Genomic DNA, 26,955 nt, shown 5'->3' with positions numbered 1-26,955 from the left:
CCAACCAGATTTACTTTTTGTTTTTGAGACAGAGTCTTGCTCTGTTGCCCAGGCTGGAGTGCAGTGGTGCAATCTTGGCTCACTGCAACCTTCACCTCCTGGGTTCAAGCAATTCTCCTACCTCAGCCTCCTGAGTAGCTGGGAGATCACAGGCACACACCACCATGCCCAGCTAATTTTTGTATTTTTGGTAGAAACAGGGTTTCACCATGTTGGCTAGGCTGGTCTCGAACTCCTGGCCTCAACTGATCCGACTGCCTCGGCCTCCCAAAGTGCTGGGATTACAGGCATGAGCCAAGGCGCCCAGCCCAGATTACTTCTTGTTCACAAAAATTCATTGTGGGCCTAGCAGCCCTTCTTCAGCTTACAGGGACACTACTAGAACTTATGTCTCCCATGGTTGCCCTAGCACAGAAAAAGAAAGTCAAAACTCACACCAACTCTTTAATACTTCCCACTGAAAGTGACACACATCACCTCCCTTCAAAGCCCTTTGGCTTTGAGGTGGTTGCATGTCAAAGGCCACCATCAAAGGCCAGAGGTGGTTGCGTGGTACCAATTCCACTATATGAGAGGTAGAGAAATGTAGGGGAAAATACAGACTAGTGGGCAAGCCCTACAGTCGGCCACAGCTCTCCACACAGCCCAGCTGTGTGTCGTATGGTTCTGCCCAGACGAAAGCAATTCTGTTTGCACACAGGGGAGGCTGTTTTGTAATGGGGAGGCCCCACAGTTGTTCTCCAGAGGTTGCTCCAGGACATCATTCTTTCTTGTATGTATGGAAAGTGAAGGGGTGGAAGATGGTGGGGGAAGAGTCACAGTTTCCTTTGAGAAATTGAGGAAAGGAAACTTTAGTCAAACACACATCCCAAACACCACAGTTTCCATTCAGTTTTGGAACCGCAGCCTCAGGTGAAGAACTAACTGCTTTCTACACTCCCCACGCTTCCTTTTCTTTCAGAGGAAGCTACATGGAGCTGGAAGCACCAGATGACTTTTTATAAACTGAGCTTCCTGCACTTCCTGTACCTAGTGTTGGTCCAACAGGTGACCAAGCAGGGGAGGCCTAAGGCTTGGACTAAAGAATTTAGTGGAACCACAGAGAAAAACACGAGATCCTTTGCAATCATACTACCCACTATGCACCTATGTTGTCAGGGTGTGGTCATCAGACCACAGCATCAGAACTGAATTGCCCACAACTAAGGGTGCACCTGTGTTACGGACTGAATGTTTCCCCAAAAATGCATATGTTGAAATCTAATTCCCATTGTGATGGTATCTGGAGGTAGGGCCTTTGGAAGGTATTTAGGTCATGAGGGTGCAGCCATCATAAATGAGATTAGTGCCCTTATAAAAAGAGGCCAGTTCACTCTCTTTCTGCCATATGAGAACATGGTAAGTCAGCAGTCTGCATCCCGAAAGAGGGTTCTCATGAGAACCTGACAGTGCTGGCACCCTGATCTTAAACCTCCAGACTTTGGAACTGTGAGAAATAAGCTTCTGTTGTTTATAAGCTACCCAGCCTACAGTACTTTGTCAAAGCAGCCTGAACTAAGACAACCTCTGTGACAGTAAATCTGTCTGTAGGCAGTAAAAGTCTATGTGGGGTTGTCATAACACTCACTGAGCATGTTAAAGGATGAAAACATTTTTAGCAATTTTTTTCACCACCTACCAACCTTAGTAAAACTAGGATGAGGGCTGGACACAGTGGTGCCCATCTGCAGTCCCAGCACTTTGGGAGGCCAAAGCAGGAGGGTCACTTGAGTCCAGGACTTCGAGTCCAGTCTGGGCAAAATAGTGAGATCTCGTCTCTAAACAAACAACAACAAAAAAACCTAGTAGCAGCCAGTGAAAACCAACAATGGCTTTTAAGGACTTCCTTCTCTGATACTAGAATCAGGATAGCACCCTTCCTGGAATGACTATTTAAATACGGATTACTGGGATACAATCCAAATCTAACGAATCAATCTTTGGGAGAGAAGCAGAGAATACACTTTTTTTTTTTGAGACAGTCTTGCTCTGTCTCCCAGGCTGGAGTGCAGTAGCACAATCTCGGCTCACTGCAAGCTCCGCCCCCTGGGTTCACGCCATTCTCCTGCCTCAGCCTCCTGAGTAGCTGGGACTACAGGCGCCCGCCACCACGCCCGGCTAATTTTTTGGAGAATACACTTTTTTAACAAGCTCCCCATATGATTCTGATGTATGCTATAATTTGAGAGCCAAACTAGGGGTCCACTGAAAATCTGCTGACAGCCACAAGAATGAGGACGCCTGATGATGCCGACTGCAGTGCAACTCAGGGATTCTCACCAATATTCCTGTGCATTCAAGAATACACAAAGGCCGGACATGGTGGCTCACGCCTGTAATCCCAGCACTTTGGGAGGCCGAGGCGGGCGGATCACGAGGTCAGGAGATCGAGACTATCCTGGCTAACACAATGAAACCCTGTCCCTACTAAAAATACAGAACATTAGCCAGGCGTGGTAGCGGGCGCCTGTCGTCCCAGCTACTGGGAAGGCTGAGGCAGGAGAATGGCGTGATCCCGGCGCCACTGCACTCCAGCCTGGGCGACAGAGCCAGACTCCGTCTCAAAAAAAAAAAAAAAAAAGAATACAGAAAGGTTGGCTGGGCGCGGTGGCTCACACCTGTAATCCCAGCACTTTGGGAGGCCAAAGTGGACAGATCACAAGGTCAGGAGATCGAGACCATCCTGGCTAACACGGTGAAACCCTGTCTCTACTAAAAATACAAAAAATTAGCCAGGTGTGGTGGGATGCACCTGTAGTCCCAGCTACTCGGGAGACTGAAGCAGGAGAATGGCATGAACCCGGGAGGCAGAGCTTGCAGTGAGCCGAGATCATGCCACTGCACTCCAGCCTGGGCAACAGAGCGAGACTCCGTCTCAAAAAATAATAATAATACAGAAAGGCACCTCCCTTCCAAAGTGATAAATAAGTTTTTTTGTTTTGTTTTGTTTGTTTGTTTGTTTTGAAAAAGGGTTTCACCAGTCTCTGGCTGTTAAGCTCAAGCAATCCACCTGCCTCGGCTTTCCAGAGTGCTGGGATTACAGGCGTGTGCCACTGTGCCTGGCCACAACTCTTTTTCTGAGAACCAAGGGGCTGGCTACACAGTTCAATGAAAAGTTCTGTTTGTAACATAATTGCTTCTAACAAGACTGCTCAAGTATCACAGTCACGCCTGGGGTTCCTATCCAAGCAGAGAGAAAAAACATTCAAAACATGAAAACTGGTTTTCGCTAATTCTTAACAGATCTGGTGTTCCTGTGCAGATCTTTGTTGTAATCAAAACTAGATAGTGTTGAATTTTTTAAAAATGTCATGGAACTGGCTGGCCACAGTGGCTCACGCCTATAATCCCAGCACTTTGGGAGGCCGAGGTGGCTGGATCACGAGGTCAGGAGATCGAGACCATCCTAGCTAACACGATGAAACAAACAGAAAAAAAGGTCATGGAACTGAAATACATTCAAGATCTATCATTTTCTTTTTTCTTTTTTTGAGATGAAGTCTCACTCTGTTGCCCAGGCTGGAGTGCAGTGGTGCGATCTCGGCTCACTGCAACCTCTGCCTCCCGGGTTCAGGCAATTCTCATGCCTCAGCCTCCTGAGTAGCTGGCATTACAGGTGCCCGATACCAAGCCTGATTAATTTTTGTATTCTTAGTAGAGACAGGGTGTCACCACGTTGGCCAGGCTGGTCTCAAACTCCTGACCTCAAAGTGATCCGCCCGCCTCGGCCTCCCAAAGTGTTGGGATTACAGCCATGAGCCATCATGCCTGCCCGAGTTCTATCATTTTCAAATGACATTTTGCCAAGAAACAATGTACAGAGAAGGTGGTAATACCTACCTAAGCATTTGTCTTCATGGCAGTGATCATAATATCCCCTGACAAAATACTGTTGGAACTTAGGTGATGGGTACATGAGGTGCATCATATCACTTGCTCCAATGTTGTATATGATTGAACATTTCTGAAACAAAATGTTGAAAATGCACACACAGACACACACACACACACGAACACCTGGATTTTATTATTTTATTTCTGTTTTTATTTATTTATTGAGACTGGGTCTGGCTCTGTCACCTAGGCTGGAGTGCAGTGGCGTGATCTCGGCTCACTGTAACCTCTGCCTCCTGGGCTCAGGTGATCTTCCTACTGCAGCCTCCCCAGTAGCTGGGACTACAGGCATATGCCACCGTGCCCAGCTAATTATTATTATTATCATTATTTTAATAAAATTCTTCTTAATGCTGTCTAAATGTTTTTCACATGCTTCTCCACCCTCATATTTATCTGCCTGACAGGCTAAAATATGTTCAAACCATTTAAGGACATTTCTTTTCCGTATTTTCTTAAAAAGAATTTTCACTGGGAAAACATTCACCATTTATGAATCCACTATTCATGCTGCATGGAAATAAATACGCATTGTGAAAGACCTCAGAAGCTAGTGTAGCCAAGACTTCTGAGATTTGTCATGTACTCTTAAGTTTTAATGCTACTTAAAAATATCAAATACATAGCAGAAAAGAACATTTTAAGTAACATCTTTTCAACATAATAATTTGCAAAGGTTCTCCACAGATTAAAATTGAATTCAGCCATAATTATATCATTTAAAATATTCATTTCTACAATTAGAGTCATCAGCGATTTCTATTTCAGGCAATAAAGGACATGCTTGAAACTACACGAAGGCCAGACATGGTGGCTCATGCCTGTAATCCCAGTACTTTGGGAGGCTGAGACGGGCAGATCACTTGAGGCCAGGAGTTTGAGACCAGCCTGGCCAACACAGTGAAACCCTGTCTCTACTAAAAATACAAAAATTAGCCGAGCGTGGTAGCACAGGCCGGTAATTTCAGCTACTTGGGAGGCTGAGGCAGGAGAATCGCTTGGGAGGTGGAGGTTGCAGTAAGCCGAGATTGCACCACTGCACTCTAGCCTGGGTGACTGAGTGAGACTGTCTCAAAAAAAAAAAAAAAAAGAAAGAAAGCTGGGCCTGTAATCCCAGCACTTCCAGCACTTTGGGAGGCTGAGGCGGGCGGATCACGAGGTCAGGAGATCCAGACCATCCTGGCTAACACGGTGAAACCCCGTCTCTACTAAAAATACAAAAAATTAGCCAGGTATGGTGGCGGGCGCCTGTAGTCCCCCAGCTACTTGGGAGGCTGAGGCAGGAGAATGGCATGAACCTGGGAGGCGGAGCTTGCAGTGAGCCGAGATCACGCCACTGCACTCCAGCCTGGGCGACAGAGTGAGACTCCGTCTCAAAAAAAAAAAAAAAGAAAGAAAGAAAGAAAGAAACTAGATGAAGACTCAGTATTAGAGGATTTTCTTATACCTATGGTTGACAAGACATGAAAAGTGGTCAGCCATCCTAAGAAAATCTCTTGAAGCACTTCCCTTTAGAAAGATAAGACGATTGAAGTGAAGAAGAGAATGGCCCTGGGCATCTGACTAATAGGGTGAGATCTTGGCTGTCAGGATCAGCTTGACCTTGAGCAAGTTCCTTAACCTCTCTCTGCCTGTCTCATCGTCTATAAAATAAGGATAATAGTAACCACTGTTATTGAGTTAAATGGGTTTATACATATAAAGCACTTAGAATGATGTCTGGCACATATTAAGCACTAAATGTTTGATGATGATGATATTATCATTCCCACAAAGCAAGCAAAGGAGCAGGCCTTGTTAGTTCTGCTTCTCTGGAAAAAAAGTCACTGACAAACAGGAAAGGTCTTGAAAAGTTACCCAATCCTTGAACCAAATAGAAATCTACCAATCGCAGGGCAGGAAGCATCACACACTTCAGTGATAACTAACTTCTACTTACATGGATTATGCAGCTATAAAGAGAAATTTAGTCCCTGAATTAATTAATTAAGTTTTCCCATCTGACTAAAGATTGATAGCTGTGATTTGTGAATACAGAGAATAATTTTAGATCCACTTCAGTCCTTAAACCAATAGAGAAAAGAGAGTGGCAAGCAGTCCTGCTGTCAGAAATGGGATGACATAAAGGAGCTTCATTTCAAAACGACAGGCTAAACAGGCAAGTGCACTTACCTCTCCATCGTCCCCAAATCCCAGTGACATAACAATAAAGACATTCACAAGGGAATCTCAGCAAAACAGTAATGAGAAGGTCTGAGGGCCACAGTCTATTTAACTGCAGGCCATCTTCTAGAGGATGGAGAGAAAGCAGAGGAAACTATATTACAAGACAGACCAGAGCAAAGCTGGCCACTTTTTACAACACGCAGGGCCAAAAGAGAACAGAGAGGCAGAGCCCTTTTTCCTGGAGGAGCTGGATAAATGCCCAGCTTTGAGTCAGCAGGTAGAGAAATCAGGAGTGGGAAACCAGTTAATCAACCTGATTTCATCTGTACTTCCCATTCCTGATCACTCAATCAGCCAACTCTCACTAAGGCAAGAGGACTATTGAAAAACAGAGGGACCTCCTGCAAATTACCTATATGAACAACCCAGTTCTTCATTGATAAGGATCACCAGACAGTGAAGGAAAACCAAAAGGACAAAAAAGGACAACTAAGATCAAAAGGTGATCAGACCTCAGAAGAAATACATATTTTAGGTCCCAGAAAAAACACCTGAAAAGAAGTTCTGACTGGTATTCCTCAGACAGTGTTGGAAAGATAGTGCATCCTTAAAAGCAGGGCTGGGCACGGTGGCTCACGCCTGTAATCCGAGCACTTTGGGAGGCCAAGGCAGGCAGATCACAAGGTCAGGAGTTCAAGACCAGCCTGGCCAGCATGGTGAAACCCCGTCTCTACTAAAAATACAAAAATTAGCCTGGTGTGGTGGCGTGCGCCTGTAATCCCAGCTACTCAGGAGGCCAAGGCAGGAGAATTGCTTGAACCCAGGAGGCGGAGGTTGCAGTGAGCCGAGATTGCACTATTGCATTCCAGCTCTAGGCAAAATAGAGCAAGACTCCGTCTCGGGGGGAGAAAAAAAAACCAAAAGCAAACAAATCATAAAGGAAGTAGAAATCAACAACGAATTCTTGGAAATAAGAAATATGATTGCCAAGATAAAAACAAGAGAAGAAATAAAATGGGAATGAAGGAAGGTATAGGGAATACAGAAACACACAGACACACATGCTTGTAGCTTTTAAAATAAGCCATGGGAGAATAAACCAAAAACCAACAAAGATGTTTACCTACAACGTATAGAGAAGAACGAAGACAAGGAGGAAAGCCAGACTTCTTTCAATCTATCTTACTTATGGTTTTATCTTTAGAACTACGTAAATATATAAGCAAAAAGCAAATATAAAAAAGAAAAATATCCCTAAAAATGAAACAAAAGACAAATGAATCTATATTATTTACCAAATTAGTGGCACAGCCACACAGAGAAGAATTATTTCAAGTTTAAAATTGTGTTTTGGCCAGGTGTAGTGCTTCACATCTGTAATCCCATCACTTTGGGAGGCCAAAGCAGGAGGAATGCTTTAGAGTTCAAGACCAGCCTGGGCAACACAGTGAGACCCCATCTCTATAACACACAAACAAAATTGGCCAGGTGCAGTGGCTCATGACTGTAATCCCAGCACTTTGGGAAGCAGAGGCAGGCAGATCACAAGGTCAGGGGTTTAAGACCAGCCTGGCCAATATGGTGAAACCACGTCTCTACTAAAAATACAAAAATTAGCCAGGCATAGTGGCAGGCGTCTGTAGTCCCAGCTACCAGGGAGGCTGAGGCAGGAAAATCACTTGAACCCGGGAGGCAGAGGTTGCAGTGAGCTGAGATCACACCACTGCACTCCAGCCTGGGTGATAGAGTGAGACTCCATCTCAAAACAAACAAACAAACAAAATTATCCAGACATGGTAGTGCATCCCTGTAGTCCCAGCTACTGATGAGGCTGAGGTGGAAGGATCACTTGAGCCCAGCTGGTGGAGGCTGCAGTGAGCCAACATGGCGCCACTATACTCCAGCCTGGGCGACAGAGTGAGGTGGTCTCCATCAATCAGTCAATCAATAAAATCGTGTTTTCACTGGACCTCTCTGGTGTTACTGTCAACAAATGAGAAAAGACAAATATAAAATCAAAGATATAAAAATCCTTTAAAAAAAAATCCTTCATTTGAATTGGAAGTAAATCAGTCTGAAATCATGGTGTATCTTTTTCTTTCCAAAAAGTATGTATTTCCTAGTTCTACTTAAAAAAAAAAAAAACCTACTGGAATTTACATCTTAATTGTAATGAATGCCCTTAATACCATTTCCCACCAAAAAGAATCAGAACTAGTTAAAGAAATGGCTGATTCTGGATCTGGGATCAGAAATTTTTCCGATAAGCCCCGGACTTCTTGTAAAGCCAGAAAGCAGGGAACTCATATAACACTACTAGGCTCATGTCAAAAGCACCTAGAAAACCCGAAAAATAAGTTCCATTAACGATCAATAATGGGACAACTTAAGCATCAAAAAGAATAACCATTTAGGGGTGAAAATCATTAAATATATAAAAATTACTGAGTTCAGACTTAGCAATAATTTCTTGGATAGGACACCAAAAGCACAGGCAACAAAAAACAGATAAACTGGACTTCAAAATCAAAACTTTTAGGCATCAAAGGACATTACAAGCAAAAAGCAATCCATAGACGAAAATATTTATAAATCACATATGGGAAAAGGAATTAATATCCAGAATACATAAAGAACTCCTACAACTCAAACACAAAAATCCAATTTTTAAATGGGCAAAGGACTTGAATAGACTTTTGTCCCAAGAAATATGCAAACAGCTAATAAGCACATGAAAAGATGCTCAACATCACTAATCACTAGTGATATAGCTTAAATCTGTGTCCCCACACAAATCTCACGTCGAATAGTAATTCCCAATGTTGGAGGTGGAGCCTGGGAGGTGACTGGATCATGTGTTGGATTTTCCCCTTTGTACTCAATAGTGAGTGGGTTCTCATGAGACCTGGTTGTTTAAAAGTGGGCAGCACCTCCCTTCTCTCTCTCGGTCCTGGCTCCTGCCATTTAAGATGCCTGCTCCGCTTTGCCTTCTGCCACCAATAAAAGCTCCCTAAGGCCTCCCCAGGAGCAGATGCTGCCATACTTCCTGTACGGCCAATTAAACCACTTTTGTTTATAAATTACCCAGTCTCAAGTATTTCTTTACAGTAAGGCAAGAACAGACAGTACAACTAGGGAATAATATAACTTGGAAAATGCAAATCAAAACCACAGTGAGATACCACTTCATACCCTATTAGGATGGCTAATATTAAAATAAACAAAACACAGAAAATACGTGCTGGCCACTGCCAGCCTGGGCAACATGGAGAAACCTCGTCTCTACTAAAAAAAAAAAAAAAAAAAAAATAGCCAGGCGTGGTCCCAGCTACTTGGGAGGCTGAGGTGGGAGGATCACCTGAGCCCGGGAAGCACAGGTTGCAGTGAGCCGAGATCGCAATGGGCCACTGAACCCCAGCCTGGGACGGAGAGCGAGACACTGTCTCAAAAACAAAACAAAACAAAAAGTGCTGGCAAGGACATGGAGAAATTGGAAGCCTTGTGTATTGCTAGTGGGAATATAAAATAGTGCAGCCACTGTGGAAAACAGTATGGTGCTTCCTTAAAAAATTAAACATAGAATTACCATGTGATTCAGCAAATCCACTTCTGTGCATCTACCCAAAAGAATTGAAAGCAAGGACGTGAGCAGGTATTTCTTCACCCATGTTCACCCAAGCATTATTCATATAGTCAAAAGGTGGAAACAATTCAAATGTCCATGGAAGATGAATAGATAAACAAATGTGGTATATCCATACAATGGACTATTATTTAGTATTAAAAAGAAAGAAAGGCTGGAAGCAGTGGCTCATGCCTGTAATCCTAGCACTCTGGGAGGCTGAGGTAGGAAGATCGCTTGAGGCCAGTTTGAGACTAGCCTGGGCAACATAGCGAGACCCTGTCTCTACAAAAAATTTAAAAATTAGCTCGGCATTATGGTGCACACTTGTAGTTCCAGCTACTTGGGAGGCTGAGGCATGAGGATCACTTGAACCCAGGCATCTGAGGCTGCAGTGAGCTTGACTGCACCACTGCACTCCAGCCTGGGTGACAGAGACCCTGTCAAAAAAAAAAAAAATTTAATGAAGGAAATTCTAATAACATGCTCCAACATGGATGAACCTTGGAGATACTCTGCTAAGATGCCAGACACTAAAGGACAAATACTGTGTGATTCCATATATATGGGGTGCCTAAAATAGTCAAATTTTTAGGGACAAAAAGTAGAAGAGAGGTTGTGCCCAGGAGCTGAGAGAAGGGGAAAATGGGGAGTTACTGTTTAACAGGCAAGACTTTTTTTTTTTTTTTTTTTGAGATGGAGTCTTGCTCTGTCACTCAGGCTGGAGTACTAGTGGCACAATTTCGGTTTACTGTAACCTCTGCCTCCTGGGTTCAAGCAATTCTCATGCCTCAGCCTCCCAAGTAGCTGGGACTGCAGGCTTATGCCACCACATCTGGCTAATTTTTGTATTTTTAGCAGAGACAGGGTTTCACCATGTTGGCCAGGCTGGTCTCAAACTTCTGACCTCAGGTGATCCACCTGCTTCAGCCTCCCAAAGTGCTGGGATTACAGGCATGAGCCACCATGCCTGGCCAAGACTTTCAGTTTGGGATGTTGAAAAAGTTCTGGAGATGGATGGTGGTGATGGTTGCACAACATTGTTAATGTACTTATGCCACTGAAATGTATATATAAAAATGGTTCAAACTGTAAATTTTGTGTTATGCATATTCTACCACAATAAAAAAAATGAGTCAATAATGATATTAAGAAAAATTCCATTGGTCATCTATCTGTGGAGGTGTTAAGGCACCAAGCTATTGTTCTGAAAACTGCTGGGGGTGGGGGGGTGAAATCAAGCATTTATCCTGCTTTTCCTGTTTATATAGTTTTTTTTGGAATACTCCATTTAGGAAAGTGCTTAATCAAAGAAAATTAGCCAATAAATAAAGAAGAAATGCTAGGAAAACTATTATTTTGCAACTCTAATGAAATAGTGTATCTAGCCAATGATTATTAATCACTGTTAAAATGATTTGGTGAAACTTGATGGAGAAGTTTATGATGAAGGAATCAGGCATAACACCTGAACCCACTAATTAATTTTAGCATCATTAAAGTGGGGAACTAAACATATAATTATATGCCTATCATTGTGACAAAATAGGAAGTACACAGTACCACCCAAAAAATATTTTTGCCTAAAATACTGAATCAAAATCTAATCGAGTCTCTATATCTAGTGAATTACTTACAGGAAACATGAGAGACAGAGAAACTCCAAATTTCACGTGTTTTTTCATAGGTCTTTTCAATCGTATTGTTCATAAGTAACCACTGATCTTATTAGCCTAAGTGAGTTAGGATTCTGATAGACCCTTGGGGGCAATTTTTACCAGCTTGGTCCTCCAGTTTCATTTTTATTCCTTTCTGCCAACCTTTTAATCTCTCTTCTGCATGCAGTTTATGAAGAATTTATATCCAATGGTCCCTGGCACTTTGAATAAAATCAAACTCCTTACTGAGACCTGCACAGCCCTGCCCACCTCTCCAGCCTCATGTCGTGCCTCCTGACTCTCACTCATCATTCTGCAGTCACACCATTTATCTTCCAGTTCTTCTAGTGCCCCAAGCTCTTTACACATGCTGCTGCCTCTATCCAGAGAGCTCCTGCCTCCCTCCTACTCATGATGCTCCTCCCTATCATCCTTTAGCTCTCAAAACAAGCGTTACACCCTCAGAGAAGCCTTCTGCAGCCAACCTGTCTAATCTAGGGTCACCTCACCCCTACAATGCTGTCTTATCTTCATGACAACTTGCAATCATCTTACCATTTTATTTGCATATGTACACCTTATCACCTGGCACATAAGCTCCTAAAGACAGCAATGGCTTGTTCACAGCTGGATTCTCACAAGTGTGCTGCCCAACTCTCTGGAAATCTGACATGAATGAGCCATTGTTCCAGTGGCACTGTCGTGCAAACTCGAGAAACTGGCTGCTATAGCAAGCTACTTCTCCACCTGAAAGGTGACTGGCTTGTGGAAACCTGGCAGTGGCTGCGGTATCTGTGACCTTAAGACAGATGATATGAGGGAGAAGGCAGAGATCATGGTCTCCACTTCCAAAGTCACAGCCAGGTAACAGGATTATCCAGAACTCTCCTCTCACACTCAGGCTTGATGTGGATGGAGCACACTGGCTATTTCTCTGGGGAGCCTGTCCTTTAACTTTTACAAATCTGTTTATGGCATCTTCCACTGTACATATACACATATGTACATAAACACACATACCCACACACACTTTTTCCCTCATTTCTACAATCAAATGTGTTATGTTTGTTCCTTTAAAGTTTCAGGTTTTGCAACTTAATTTACCTTGCCAAAACTGATGATCAAATAGGGATGGGCTGGGCGCAGGTGCTCACCCCTGTAATCCCAGCACTTTGGGAGGCCGAGGCAGGCAGATCACCTGAGGTCAGGAGCATGAGACCAGCCTGGTCAACATGGCGAAACCCCATCTCTACCAAAAATACAAAAATTAGCTGGGCGTGGTGGCGCACACCTGTAATCCCAGCTACTCAGGAAGCTGAGGCAGGAGAACTGCTTGAACCTAGGAAACATAGGCTGCAGTGAGCCAAGATGGCACCACTGCACACCAGCCTGGAAGACAGAGCAAGACTCCATCTCTAAAGAAAAAAACAAACAAAACACAAATATAGATGAACCCTCCAAAGATGACATGCCAATAAGCATATGAAAAGACAGTCAACATCACTATCAGGGAAATGCAAATCAAAACCACAATGAGATACCTCTTCGCAACCACTAGGATTACTATAATCAAACAGACAATAACAAGTGTTGGCAAAATGTTAGAGAATTTGGAATCCTCATATACTGCTCAGGGGAATACAAAATGGTACAGACACGTTGGAAAACACAGTGGCAGTTCCTCAAATGGTTAAACATAAAATTACCACACAACCAAGAAATTTTACTCCTAGGTATATATATCCAAGAGAAATGAAAAACATGCCTACAAACCGACATGCAGATGAATGTTTGGAGCAGTATTATCATAATACCAAAAACTGGAAACAACTCAAATGTCTATCAATTGACAAATGGACAAACAAAATGTAGTATAACTGTACAATGGAATATTATTCAGCCATGAAAAGGAATAAAGTACTGATACATGGATGAACCTTGAAAACATTATGCTAAGTGAAAGAAACCAGACCCAAGGTTCCCTTAATATCAACTGTACCAATTACGTAAATCCATTGAAACAAAAAGTCAATTAATGGTTGCCTAAGGCTGGGGGTGGGGGTGTGGAATGGGGGAAATAAGGGATGACAGCTAATGGGTATATGGTTTATTTGCAGAGTGATGAAAATATTCTAAAATTGATGATGGTTGCATAACTATGAATATACTAAAAACCACCAATTTATATACTTTAAATGGATAAACTGTATGGTATGTGAATTATATTTCAATAAAGCTGTTACAAAAAATATAAAGATGAATCATTCCTAAACAATTCCCTCTTCTGAGAAAAAAAAAAGAAAAAAACACAGAAAATGTTCTGTCCTCTCCAATCCACAAAAATGTAAATCCAAATATCTACCCTTGATAATGTGGAGACACTACAGGAAATTCTTTAGGCAGATTAGTGAAGTTATTGTCTATGAAGTTCAAAGCCCAACCATTTCCATGTTTTTAGTCAGTTCAGACTGACTCAAACCGTATTTAGAAATGCACTCTAGAAAAATGCTTTGAAGAATTTTATTCTCAACATTCATAAATTTAAAATATCTATCCAGGCAAGAGAAAATGCCTGGAAAATTCAGTGCTTTGCTCGGACCTTCCTTAGAACTCTACTTTTTTAGCTCCCTTTATCTGTTACCACATTACAAAGTGAAGCAACTCTGTAAGCTGCTAACACGAAAAGACGCTAGTGCTGGCTCTCCTCATACCTCTCTGGCCATTCTTAGTTGCCCCTTTGAGCTACTCCTCCTCTGATAGACCTTAAGTGCTGTGCCCTCTCTGTTTCTAAGAGCAACATATTCCTTCTGGGAAGATTCCCAAATCCATCCCTCTAGCCCAGATCTTTGTCCTGTGCTCCAGAACCCAAATATTCAACTGCCTAGTGGACAGGTCCCAAAATCAAAAGTCCAAAACCAAATCTTCCAAGTCTTTCAATATGCCTTCCCAGTCTTGGCAAATGACATCACCATCTGCCTACTTGAACAAGGCAGAAACCTGGGAGTTATCCTCTACTCTTCACTCTCCTTCACATCCAATTAATCACAGTCTTATCCTTCCTGCCTTCTTGAGACGGAGTTTCACTCTAGTTGCCCACACTGGAGTGCAATGGTGCAATCTAAGCTCACTGCAACCTCCGCCTCCTGGGTTCAAGCGATTCTCCTGCCTCAGCCTCCTGAGTAGCTGGGATTACAGGCATACACCACAACGCCCGGCTAATTTTGTATTTTTAGTAGAGACAGGGTTTCTCCATATTGGTCAGGCTGGTCTCGAACTCCCAACCTCAGGTGATCCACCCACCGCGGCCTCCCAAAATGCTGGGATTACAGGTATGAGCCACCGTGCCCGGCCCCTTCCTGCCTTCTTAGTATCTCTCAAGTCCTTTTCCTTCTATCTTCACTGCCGTACCAAAGCTACTGTTTTTACCTCCTGCCTGAATTATGGAGGCGCCTCCTGAGTGATCTTCCAAATGCCTGGGCTACTCCCCTCTGGATGCTGTGTGACTACTCTAGAGTCAATGTGATCACACCACTCTGCGCTTAAAATCCACTATGGCTCTCCACTACCCTTCCCAATTTTCTTACACCGCCCCAACACCACCCACTTCCTACATGTGCCATCTTCCTTCTCGCCACCTGGCCACATATTTCATTTCTACTGTCTGGAAAGCTCTCTTGGCTCACTCTCATTCCTCTTGGATGTCTAACTTAGGCATCACTTCTTCTGAGAAACCACTTTGACAGACTGAGCGAGGGGTTCCTCTGCTGCCGTAACACCCTGTTTTTAGCCCCATCTTAACATTAACTCTACTGAACCGTAACATGCTAGATCACAACTGCCAGTTTGCTCTGTGTTTCCCTGCCACCTCCAACCCCCAGGACCCCTGAGCTCATTCAAAACATCCAAGGGTGCTAAGCATGATGTAAACATTTAACAAATATTTGTTGAATTATTAGTTTGTCCTCAGTACTTATTTAATGGTATTTCTTTACAACATTCATGAAGTCACCCTTGCCAACCACAGAGGCAGTAGTTAGATGCTAGAAATAAGGTTCTACTTAAAATAAATAAATAAGCTGGTGAAGACATGCCACGTCCACACAAGTACTCCCCAAAGAAATGGACCAGTCACTAAGTGTCTATGACGTGCCAAGCATTATACTTGGAGCTTTAGATATCAAATATCTTGAAACAGCTGACATTAACTGTGGGTAAGAGCCAGGCACTGTGCTATGCACTTTACATGTTATCATATTTATTTATTTATTTATTTTCAAGACAGGATCTTGCTCTGTTGCCCAGGCTGGAGCACAGTGGCACAATCTCGGCTCACTGCAATCTCCATCTCCTGGGTTCAAGTGATTGACCAGCCTCAGCCTCCCAAGTAGCTGGGAGTACAGGCGTGCGTCACACACCTGGCTAATTTTTGTGTTTTTAGTCGAGACAGTTTTCACCATGTTAGCCAGACTGGTCTCGAACTCCTGACCTCAAGTGATCCAACCTCCTCGGCCTCCCAAAGTGCTGGGATTACAGGCGTAAGCCATCACACCTGGCCGTGTTATCAAATTACAAGGTTATCACAATGACCCCATAAGGTAGGTGAGGCATCTAATAAGATGAAGTGAGTTCTTCATGTTCTCACCACATGGCTAAGGTAATGGTCACCACACAGCTAGGTCTGGGACATGGCAATCTGCTGCCAGAGGCTGAGCTCTCCATTCTTGCACCATCCCACCTCTGTCAAATATCCAGACCATGGCACTCTGCTTACCACTCCTAGGAGATGGTTAAGGCTGCCAGCTTCTTGGAACTGATGAGAAGCTGAGCTGGAGCAATGAAAAGTGACCTCTCTCTAGGAGATCATACTCCATATCACTGCTGATGATTCCCAAATTCAACTCTCCAGTCAAGACCTCCCTCTCCAAGGACCAGACCCAGGAGACATCTCCGCAGGGTCTTCAAGTTTTACCCTTTCACGGCCAGGGCACGGTAGCTCACGCCTGTAATCCCAGCACTTTGGGAGGCCAAGGTGGGTGGATTACCTGAGGTCAGGAGTTTGAGACCAGCCTGACCAACATGGCAAAACCCTGTCTCTACTAAAAATACAAAAATTAGCCGGGTATGGTGGTGGGCGCCTGTAATCCCAGCTATCTGGGAATCACTTGAACCCAGGAGGCAGAGGTTGCAGTGAGCCAAGATTGCATCACTGCACTCCAGCCTGGGCAACAGAGCAAGACTATGTTTCAAAAAAAGTTTTACCCTGTCACCTTTCCATTTCCCACTCCTCCTGCTATATTTACTGCCTTGCTTGGTCAAAGGCACAACCAACTTTTAACCTAAACTTAAGGTGTTATTCCAGATGGTCCCTGTCCTGTTGTCTAGCCTGTCCTTTCAATCCTGTCAATCCTGTTCACCACAGTGCCTCTTCTATAGCAACGGCTCCATAAATGTTACCTATTATTATTATATCCTAAATGTTTCTCATTTCCTCCTTACCCTTGCACTACTCAGCTTCCAAGGAAATTGACTTCCAGAGCAAGCAATATCAAGGCACAGAAGCTGACAGAATGCCTTCTATGAGGACAAGAAGCCAGCCTGCCAAAGGCTCAGGCCCTAGTTTTTTTGTTTTTGTTTTTGTTTTTTTGAGACTTGCTCCATGCCCCAGGCTAGAGCACAGTGGCACGATCATAGCTCACTGCAGCTTTGACCTCCCTCAAGTGAACCTCCCACCTCAGCCTCCTAAGTAGCCCAGCTAATTTTTATTTTTTGATTTTTTGTAGAGATGGGGTCTCTCTACATTAACCAGGCTGGTCTCAAACTCCTGGGCTCAAGCAATCCTTCTGCCTCGGCTCCCAAAATGCTGGTACTACAGACATGAGCCACCGCACCCAGCTCCTAGTTCTTTCAATGAAAGTGCACAGAAGGGGCCAGGCGTGGTGGCTCACACCTGTAAACCCAGCACTCTGGAAGGCCAAGGCGGGTGGATGACGAGGTCAGGAGATCCAGACCAGCCTGGCCAACATGGTGAAACCCTGTCTCTACTAAAAATACAAAAAGTTAGTTGGGTGTGGTGGCACACACCTGTAGTCCCAGCTACTAGGGAGGCTGAGGCAGGAGAATCGCTTGAACCCGGGAGACAGAGGTTGCAGTGAGCCAAGATCACGCCACAGCAGTCTAGCCTGGGCAACAGAGTGAGACTTCATCTAAAAAAAAAAAAAAGAAAGAAAGAAAGTGCACAGAAGGTATACCTGAACACTAGCTGAAGCTGATAGAGCACAGCATACTCTAAGTAGCAAACTAAGAATTATGAGAATGTCAGATATGAAAATAGAAACAAATGGCTTTAATCCCAGGGAACCAAACATTCTACTTTATTCCATTTTATAAGTTAGTAATTAGTAATTCAATTCTTTAACACAGTGGTTCTCAACAAGTGGGGAAAAGTATAATTTTGTGTCCTTCTCTGCCCTACCAACATCTGGCAATGTCTAGAGATGTTTTGGTTGTCACCCTGGGCAAGTGCTAGTGGGCAGCATCCAGTGGGTAGAGGCCAGAAGTCCTGCTGAACATCCCATAATGCACAAGACAGCCCCTACAAAGAATTATCTACCCCAAAATGTCAACAGTGCAGCTCTTAAGAATCTCCGATAAACTAATGCTTTGAGTACCTTCCATATTCAAGTTAACTAATGTATAACAAGTTACTTCTTTCTGGGGAGATGATACAAACTTTCTCCATAAATTAAGCTACAACTGGTCCATAAGCTAAGAAGAGGCATCATCAAAAAAGAGACTGATAAATGCTAAATAAGTCATTTAGAAAACAAATGCCATGGGTTCAGAGGAAGGAGGGTGCCATAGAGGCTGAGGCCCCCCTCAAAGATCTGAGAGAGCAGACTGGGCTCCTCAGCTCACTTCAAGCTGCCAGTCAAGGCCCTCTAGAGAGTAACCAGAATCCACCTTCCTATCCTTACCTGCAACAGGGCCTGTCCCTTCAACTTAACCTTCCCTCAAGCTGCAGAGGCCACAGGGCCACGACATTCCACCCACATTGTTACTGCTGAAAAAAGCCCTCACTTCCTTCACAAAAGTGCTGTCCTCCAACTAAACAGCAACCCCTGTCTCCACCCACAAGGCTGAGGACATGATGTCACCTCAACCCAATCACAAAATCATGTTCCTATGACTCCTAGAGGAAGAAGGTAGTGAAAAGATTAAGGTGGAAAATGCCTTAAATGGCTCAGGCCCTGAGGCCTTGTCCTCTGCCACCTAAAATCACTGCTTAGCAGCAGCCAGCCAGGAGCCGCCTCATTTCCTGTGCAACTGCGGTAAAAATAGGAAGTGGGGGAGGAAGTTCACAAAGCAGAAACAAAAGTAATCACTGCCTAGCTTCCTGAACACAAATCACCGAGCAGGGAGGGTATCATTAAAACATCACAAGAGAAAGGCGGGCATGGAGAGCAAGGCCAGAGGAAAGGAAGTGACACTTTGGGGTGGGGTCCACCAAGCCCAGACTATTTCTGTGCCTGAGACACTGCTCCAAAAGGAAAACTGGGCAAAACTGGACACTAGCCTATTCTACAGAAATGGCTTCCATGGAATTAATACTAAAGCATGTTCACTTGAAGACATGCAAAAACTGAACTGTTCTAGCAGAGTAAAAAATATCAATGAAAAAGTTTTAAGGAGGCCAAGATTAAACTATTTTTCTAGTCAAGAGGTAGCTACTAAAACAAAACAAAGGTCAGGTCTGGTGGCTCACATTGTAATCCTAACACTTCAGACGGCCGAGGCAGGAGGATCACTTGGGCCCAGGTGTTCAAGGTTGCAGTGAGCTATGATCATGCCACTGCACTCCAGCCTGGGTAACACAGCAAGGGCCTCTCTCAAAATAAATAAATAAATACATAAATAGAAATAAATTTTAAAAACAAAACAAAAGAGCTACTATATAATTGATTGGTTGACAAAATCCGAAGCCCATGTTAGCCTATATTGAGCTATGAAAACTCAGGCGGATAGGAAAAAAACTACTGAATAAACATTCTAATCAGTGCCAGAATCTATCACAAGTAAAATAAAGAGGCTTCTACAACCATCCCCACCCCCAACACGGGTCAACCCTGTGAGGCTCCAGGCACCCAGGATGCAGTGGGAAAGGAGACAGATGCAGCACCGGCTCGCTACCAACCTCACGTGGGAACAACCTGCTTCCACGTGGTGATCCACGACCGCCTCTGGTACTGACATTTGCTCTGTAACAATTTACCACCACAAACCATGGCGTTCCTCTATGAAGCCAAAGCAACTTATCATTAGCGGTTCTGAAGAGCTTTTATATTTGGTAATCTACAAACAACTGATCATTTCATTTAAGCAGAAGAACAACTTTTCTAACCGCAAGGTCAACAGAGCCAAAATTTACTTTCAAAATAACAGAGGTTTTAAAAAAATAGGTCAAATGTGCTAAGTAGTAATATAGATAAAGAACAGGCTTAATTTTGTTTCATTTGAGGGGTGGTTTGCTGTTTTTGCTTTTATTTTTGGTGGGGAAGGAACAGGAAGATCAATGCGTAACTTTTTTTAAACAGTCACTACGTTAATAAGTAAAAAAGTAAATGAAACGGGTAGTAATCACCACATATTCAATTTCTTTTTTCTTTCTTTTTTTAAGAGACGGAGTCTCACTGTGTTGCCCAGGCCAGTCTCAAACTCCTGGACTCAAGCAACCCTCCCACCTCGACCTCCCAAACTGCTGGGATTACAGGTGTGAGTCACTATACCTGGCCTCAATTTCATACAAAGAAAAATAGTGAACATTTAATGAAAAAAAAAATCCAGTATTACTTGGTCGTGATGAGGACAGACCTAGCTGTCTGTCTGATTTTCTGGTAACAAATGGACTTAACTGTACTCTAAGACTGTTGTTTTAGTCTTCTTATGAAGTCAAAAGCTCACTCTCAAAACCTGCTGCCATCAAAACAAAACAAAACTAGTATTAGAACTCTTGAAGGAATTCTATTACAGGAACACTGTGAGCCAAAAAAAAAATCTTTGTTAAACAGAGATCTTCAAAGGAAGAAGAAACAACAAAAAAAGGGGCAAATCCCCGCCAAGGAAAGTTTTGTCTACAAACACATACAAACCACCACCTATCACCAAAGGATGAACAAAGCTGGCTCCTAAACTTCCGAAAAAGTTTGTTCAGGTAAAATGAAGGTTTCGTCTATCAACTAAAATAGTCTTGGACCATTAAAAATTTCTGCATCAAATGTGCCCAAGTACTATGAAAACATCTGTGACAACAAATTGTGTTGCTGGTGGAAATTCAAGTGTAAATCAGGGAGTGAAAATAATTTATTTCTAAGTAGATTTTTTTAAAAAAAATCACAAAGCACCGCGTGCAGTGGTTCATGCCTCTAATCCCAGCACTTTGGGAGGCCAAGGCGGGTGGATCACGAGGTCAAGAGTTTGAGACCAGCCTGGCCAACATGGTGAAACCCCGTCTCTACTAAAAATACAAAAATTAGCCAGGCATGGTGGCAGGTGCCTGTAATCCCAGCTACTCAGGAGGCTGAGGCAGGAGAATTGCTTGAACCTGGGAGGCAGGGGTTGCAGTGAGCCAAGATTACCCCACTGCACTCCAGCCTGGGCAACAGAGCGAGACTCCATCAAAAAAAGAAAAAAAAAAAAATCACAAAGCAATTATATAATTTATTCAAACCTAATTTGTTAAAAAAAAAAAAAATCAACAGTCTACACCAGTTAGAAACCTGCGGTTTATTTTTGTTACAGTGTGGTACAATGTGCAAAAGCCCAGGTATCCAAAAAAAAGTTTTCAAAACTTCTAAAAAAAAAGGTTGGATTACTGAAAACTAATTGTGTCCATTAGAAAGTTATTTAAGAAGACTTAAAATTCTATTTTTTGTTTTTGTTTTTACTTATTTTTTTAAAGACAGGGTCTTGGCTGGGCACGGTGGCTCATACCTGTAATCCCGGCACTTTGGGTGGCCAAGGTAGGAGGACTGCTTGAGCTCAGGAGCTCAAGACCAGCCTGGGCAACACAGCAAGACTTCGACTCTACTAAAAAGTAAACAAAAAAAAATTAGCCCAGTGTGCTGGCATATATCTGTAGTCCCACCTACTTGGGAGGCTGAGGTAGGAGGATGGTTTCAGCCAGGGAGATTGAGGCTGCAGTGAGACCTTACAGTCTCTTGCTCTGTTGCCAAGGCTAGAGTACTGCAGTTGTGTGATCGCGGCTCACTGCAGCCTCGATCTCCCGGGCTCAGGCAACTTCCCACCTCAGCCTCCCAAGTAGCTGGAACTACAGGCACACACCACCATGCCCGGGTAATTTTTTAATTTTTCTGCAGAGACGGGGTTTCGCTGTGATGTTCAGGTTGGTCTCAAACTCCTGGCCTCAAGCGATCCTCCCGCCTCGGCCCTTCAAAGTGCTGGGATTACAAGCATAAACTACCATGTCTGGCCCAAGAAAACTTAAAAATTCTATAGTGCCACTCTTAACAACTTTGCACTATGGAACCTATCCAAAATTAACCTCAAATGGAGGGAAAAAAACAAGTATTTATCCAGAAGCTTATATATAAATAGGTAAATCTAACTATAATTTAGAAATTTTTTTCTCACTATGGAGAAGGATTATATAAATTTTAGATAAACTTAAGATTCAAAATCATTTCTGAGAATTTAAGGCATCCATAAAAAATTCTATCAATAAATTGTAACATCTCTTCCAAGCTGAGAACACTGACTCCAATTTTGCATACCCAGCAAACCTTCCCATCCCTCAAAAAGACCAGAAAGTTGCCTGGTGTAATGGCTCACACCTGTAATTCCAGCACTTTGGGAGGCCGAGGTGAAGAGATCGAGACCATCCTGGCCAACATGGTGAAACCCCATCTCTACTAAAAATACAAACATTAGCTGGGCGTGGTGGCACGCGCCTACAGTCCCAGCTACTCAGGAGGCTGAGGCAGGAGAATCGCTTGAACCCCGGAGGCAGAGGTTGCAGTGAGCCAAGATCGCGCCACTGCACTTCAGCCTGGGTGACAAAGCGAGACTCCTTAGTCTCAAAAAAAAACAACAGAAAATCAGAGTCACAGCCAGGAAGCTCATTCTTCCCAATATTTCAGCAGGTCAAACATTAAGAAATGAGAAAATTCTAGGTGATTCCTCACCAGCCACTCGCTAGGCAGGGAAGACAGCCCCAGAGAGCAGGCCCGCAGTGGTTCACCTCCAGGCTGGCTTCTGGCTCTGCCACTTATCTGCGCCATGAGCCTTCACATACTCAAACATTCACTAAGGTTCTCCTAAGTGCATAGCACTGCTCCAAGAACCCAGGATGCAGTGGTGAAGAGATAGACATAATGCTTGCTCTCAAGGAGCTTACCGTTAATAAGGGAAAAGGAGAAAATGCTCAGGCCCTTGCCTTTCAGGTAGATGCTCCAATACAAAGAAACTTCATGGAAACCACGCACTTCCAAAATGCAGTAGTTACTGGTATGGGTATGGGAATCAGACTGATCTAGATGTGAATTCCTGCTCTTAGTAAATATCAGCTGAATAAATGGCACTTACTAACTTTGAGCAAGTCGCCTAACTCTTGTGCTGAGGATTAAATCCATAAAGCACAGCCTCTGCCATACCCTCAGTCTCCGTAAATGAAAGCTACTGCTCTGAAAGAGGGCGTGGATTAGTAAGAAGATAGCATTTCATCTTCCACTGCAATTCTTAATTCTTGTCTTCTACTAGTCGAAAACAAACTCCCTCGAACCCCCAAAATCTGTAAGTTAAAACAACTTTCAGAAATAAAACTTACCTTCCTGCAGCTCTGGGCCCAACTCCCAAGTCCAGGCAACAAACTAAAAGAAGTAATGCCCTATGCGCTGGAGGGGAAAGAGGTCATGGCTCCTCCCATTTCCGTGCCCACCACTCCCTCCTCTTTCAACCCCAAGCCAGAGGCAAGAACAGAAGGAACACAGTTGAGGAGGGGCATCACCTCGAATTACAAAGTACATTACAAAGTGACTCAAGCACAAGGATGTAGCGCATTCTCTCCCACCTTGACACCCAGGAGCAGCACAGGTCCTTGTGGCTGGTGAGAGGAACCACTTCCGCCTCTTCCTGCCTAGGTCACCAGAGCCTGCGGCACCCAAGTCTGGGAGCCAAGCCAGCTTTCCCCAACCTCTGTTCCCATGCACATATATCCACCTCGGGGACCGGGGGTGGGGTGAGGGAAGACGCAAGTTATTTCCAGGTTTCCTGGCCATAATTAGCATCTCACTAGTACTTAATCCCAAAATCATTTTTAGTAAGAAAATCAGATTTTTTTCAGGTAATATCTTGCTCTAATTCCACTTTCAAAAATCTTCCCATTATGATTCTTTGCCACTGTCAATTTGAAAACACACTTAACTGACAGTGGCCCAGACACAAGGAACATAATCAAAATGACTTAAAAAAAAAAGAAAGAAAAGCAATATTCTATCTAGGCACGAATCCTAGAACAGACTCACAGTTAATGTAGAGGCCTGCGTCAAGAACACTCACTGGCAACACTGGTTATTCCCACATGCCCTGCATTACGAGGATTGTTAAATACATCACACAGAACACCTCACAGCCATTCCAAACATCAAGGCAGAGCACCACACTTCACTGAGTCAAAGATGTTACCATTTACAAATCATATCATTGCCTCATATACGCCAAGAAAAACTCTGCCATGTAACAATGACATGCCAGCCGGGCGTGGTGGCTCACACCTATAATCCCAGCACTTCGGGAGGCCGAGGCGGGCGGATCACAAGGTCAGGAGATCAAGACCATTCTGGCTAACACAGTGAAACCCCGTCTCTACTAAAAACACAAAAAATTAGCCGGGCATGGTGGCGGGCACCTGTAGTCCCAGCTACTCGGGAGGCTGAGGCAGGAGAATGGCGTGAACCGGGGAGGCAGAGCTTGCAGTGAGCTGAGATCGTGCCACTGCATTTCAGCCTGGGCAACAGAGCAAGACTCCATCCCCCCTCTAAAAAAAAAAAAAAAAAAAAAGACATGTCAGCACATGACATGTCCAAATTTCAGGCCTCCTCAAAGCTCTTGTCCTGTTTCTGACTCCTCTGCCTGCCTCAGGCTGGCTGGGACACACAACATGGAAAAAGTCCCTTTGTGTTATTTTCCCTCTAGAAATTACCCATATTTAACATCCATCATTTTGATGAAACCATCTTGGGCCACCTCAGTTCCCAAGGAGCCTTTCTGACTCCTGCAGCCTCTGCTGTCTCTGTCATTAGCTGCATGCTCTCCCTTTCCAAATGAACTGGGAGCATCAGAGACAGAGGCTGGACACATCTTTACACTTACGGTCATGCATAGCACACGGACAGAGCAACAGAGACGACGACAAACACATACCTCCTGGGAACTGTTCCAAGGACTTTACAAATATTAACTCAGTAATGCCTCACTACAACCCCAGGAGGCAGGTATTACTACCTCCCCATTTTCAGAGGAGGTAAACTGAGGTCAAGGCAGGGGCAGGCCTTGAACCCAAGCCGTCTTGCACAGTCCTCACTCTTAACCTCCATGCTACATTCACTCTACACAACAGCCATGTCCATCATAGACATTTATTTTTAAAGTTATTGTTAAAATGAAAACACAGACCGGGTGCGGTGACTTGCGCCTGTAATCCCAGCATTTTGGGAGGCCGAGGTGGATGGATCACTTGAGGTCAGGATTTCGAGACCAACCTGGCCAACCTGGCCAACATGGTGAAACCCTGTCTCTATTAAAAATACAAAAATTAGCCAGACGTAGTGGCGGGCACCTGTAATCCCAGCTACTCAGGAGGCTGAGGCAGGAGAATCGCTTGAACCCAGGAGGCGGAGGTTGCAGTGAGCCAAGATTGCACCACTTCACTCCAGCCTAGGCAACAGAGCAAGACTCTGTCTCAAAAAAAAAAAAAAGAAAAAAAAAAGAAAATACATATACACAGGGAAAAAAATTCACACCATACCAAATGGTATGCAAAGAAAAAGCTAACTCAGCCTAACAGCCTGGTTTTCTGGGGTCTCATCCCAAAAACAACCACTGTTTCTTTTCTATCATTCCAGAAATTATTTCTGCACTTATAAACCTATTTCATGTATATCTATCTATCTATCTATCTATCGAGAGAGGGAGACATTATTTATTTTATTTTTATTTATGTATTTTTTGAGATGGAATCTTGCTCTGTCACCCAGGCTGGAGTGCAGTGGCACAATCTTGGCTCACTGCAACCTCCACCTCCCAGGTTCAAGCAATTCTCCTGCTGCAGCCTCCTGGACAGCTGGGATTACAGGCACCCGCCACCATGCCCAGTTAATTTTTGTATTTTTAGTAGAGGTGGGGTTTCACCATGTTGGCAGGCTGGTCTCAAACTCTGGACCTCAGGTGATCCGCCCGCCTCAGCCTCTCAAAGTGCTGGGATTACAGGCGTGAGCCACCATGCCTGGCCTATATATATTTTTTTAAACAAATGAGCTCATATTACTTCAAAAGTGGAGAAATTTTTTAAAATTAGAAAAACACAAATGGGCAAACATACATTGTTCTGTACCTTGCTTCTTCCACTGATTTCTCTGAGCTTGATCCACATCTGCACCTGTCCTGTTTTTATTAAATTCTAAGACATATTTTTACATTTTAACTTCGTGGTTTTTCATGAAGTCAGAGGATCTTAGAGTGCTTGGACTTCATCAGGAAACAGGATCACAAAAAGCTTTTAAACATATATAAGACACTGGGAGTTATCTTGGCAGCCATGTGCAGGCTGAATCAAGAAGCAGAGGCCAGGTGAGGTGACTCACGCCTACAATCCCAGCACCTTGGGAGGCCAAGGCAGGCGGATCACCTGAGGTCAGGAGTTCGAGACCAGCCTAGCCAATATGGTGAAACCCCATCTCTACTAAAAATACAAAAATTAGCTGGGCGTGGTGACGCATGCCTGTAATCCCAGCTACTTGGGAGGCCGAGGCAGGAGAATTGCTTCGACCCAGGAGGTGGAGGTTGCAATGAGCTGAGATCGCACCACTGCATTCCAGCCTGGGTGAGAGAGAGACTCCGCCTCAAAAAAAAAAAAAAAAAAAAAAAAAAAAAAAAAAAAAAAAAGCAGCAGCTGGGCATGGTGGCTCACTCCTGTAATCCCAGCACTTTGGGAGACCAAGGTGGGCAGATCACAAGGTAAGGAGTTCAAGACCAGCCTGGCCAATATGGTGAAACCCCGTCTCTATTAAAAATACAAAAATTAGCCAGGCATGGTGGCACTCACCTGTAGTCCTAGCTACTCGGGAGGCTGAGGCAGAAGAATCGCTTGAACCCAGGGAGGCAGAGGCTGCAGTAAGCCGAGATCCTGCCACTGCATTCCAGCCAGGGTGACAGAGCAAGATTCCATTTCAAAAAAAAAAGGCAGGGAGACCTACCCGGTGACATGTGACATGATGCCACACGTACCAGAGGTAAGTACCTACATCAAAGGGTTGTTGTGAGGATTAAACAATGCAATGTAGACAA

General features: G+C 43.9%; 1 protein-coding gene across 3 annotated transcripts in view; it reads right to left on the bottom strand.

The window, feature by feature from the left end:
- Positions 1–26,955, bottom strand: part of GARRE1 (granule associated Rac and RHOG effector 1) — a 100,896-nt gene that overhangs the window by 66,576 nt on the left and 7,365 nt on the right. Inside the window, exon 1 of one of the 3 annotated variants that reach the window (XM_003816187.5) lies at positions 23,219–23,262. The exons of 1 other annotated variant lie outside the window; for it this stretch is intronic. The gene's annotated coding sequence lies outside the window, so the exon portion shown is untranslated. Of the gene's footprint in view, positions 1–21,366; positions 22,258–23,218; positions 23,263–26,955 lie in introns of those variants that run through there. One more of the 3 variants, XM_055104369.2, reaches the window with a different exon arrangement.

The sequence above is a fragment of the Pan paniscus genome, chromosome 20, assembly GCF_029289425.2.
Source record: "Pan paniscus chromosome 20, NHGRI_mPanPan1-v2.0_pri, whole genome shotgun sequence".
NCBI lineage: Eukaryota > Metazoa > Chordata > Mammalia > Primates > Hominidae > Pan > Pan paniscus.
This window is presented reverse-complemented; position numbering and strand designations above follow the sequence as displayed.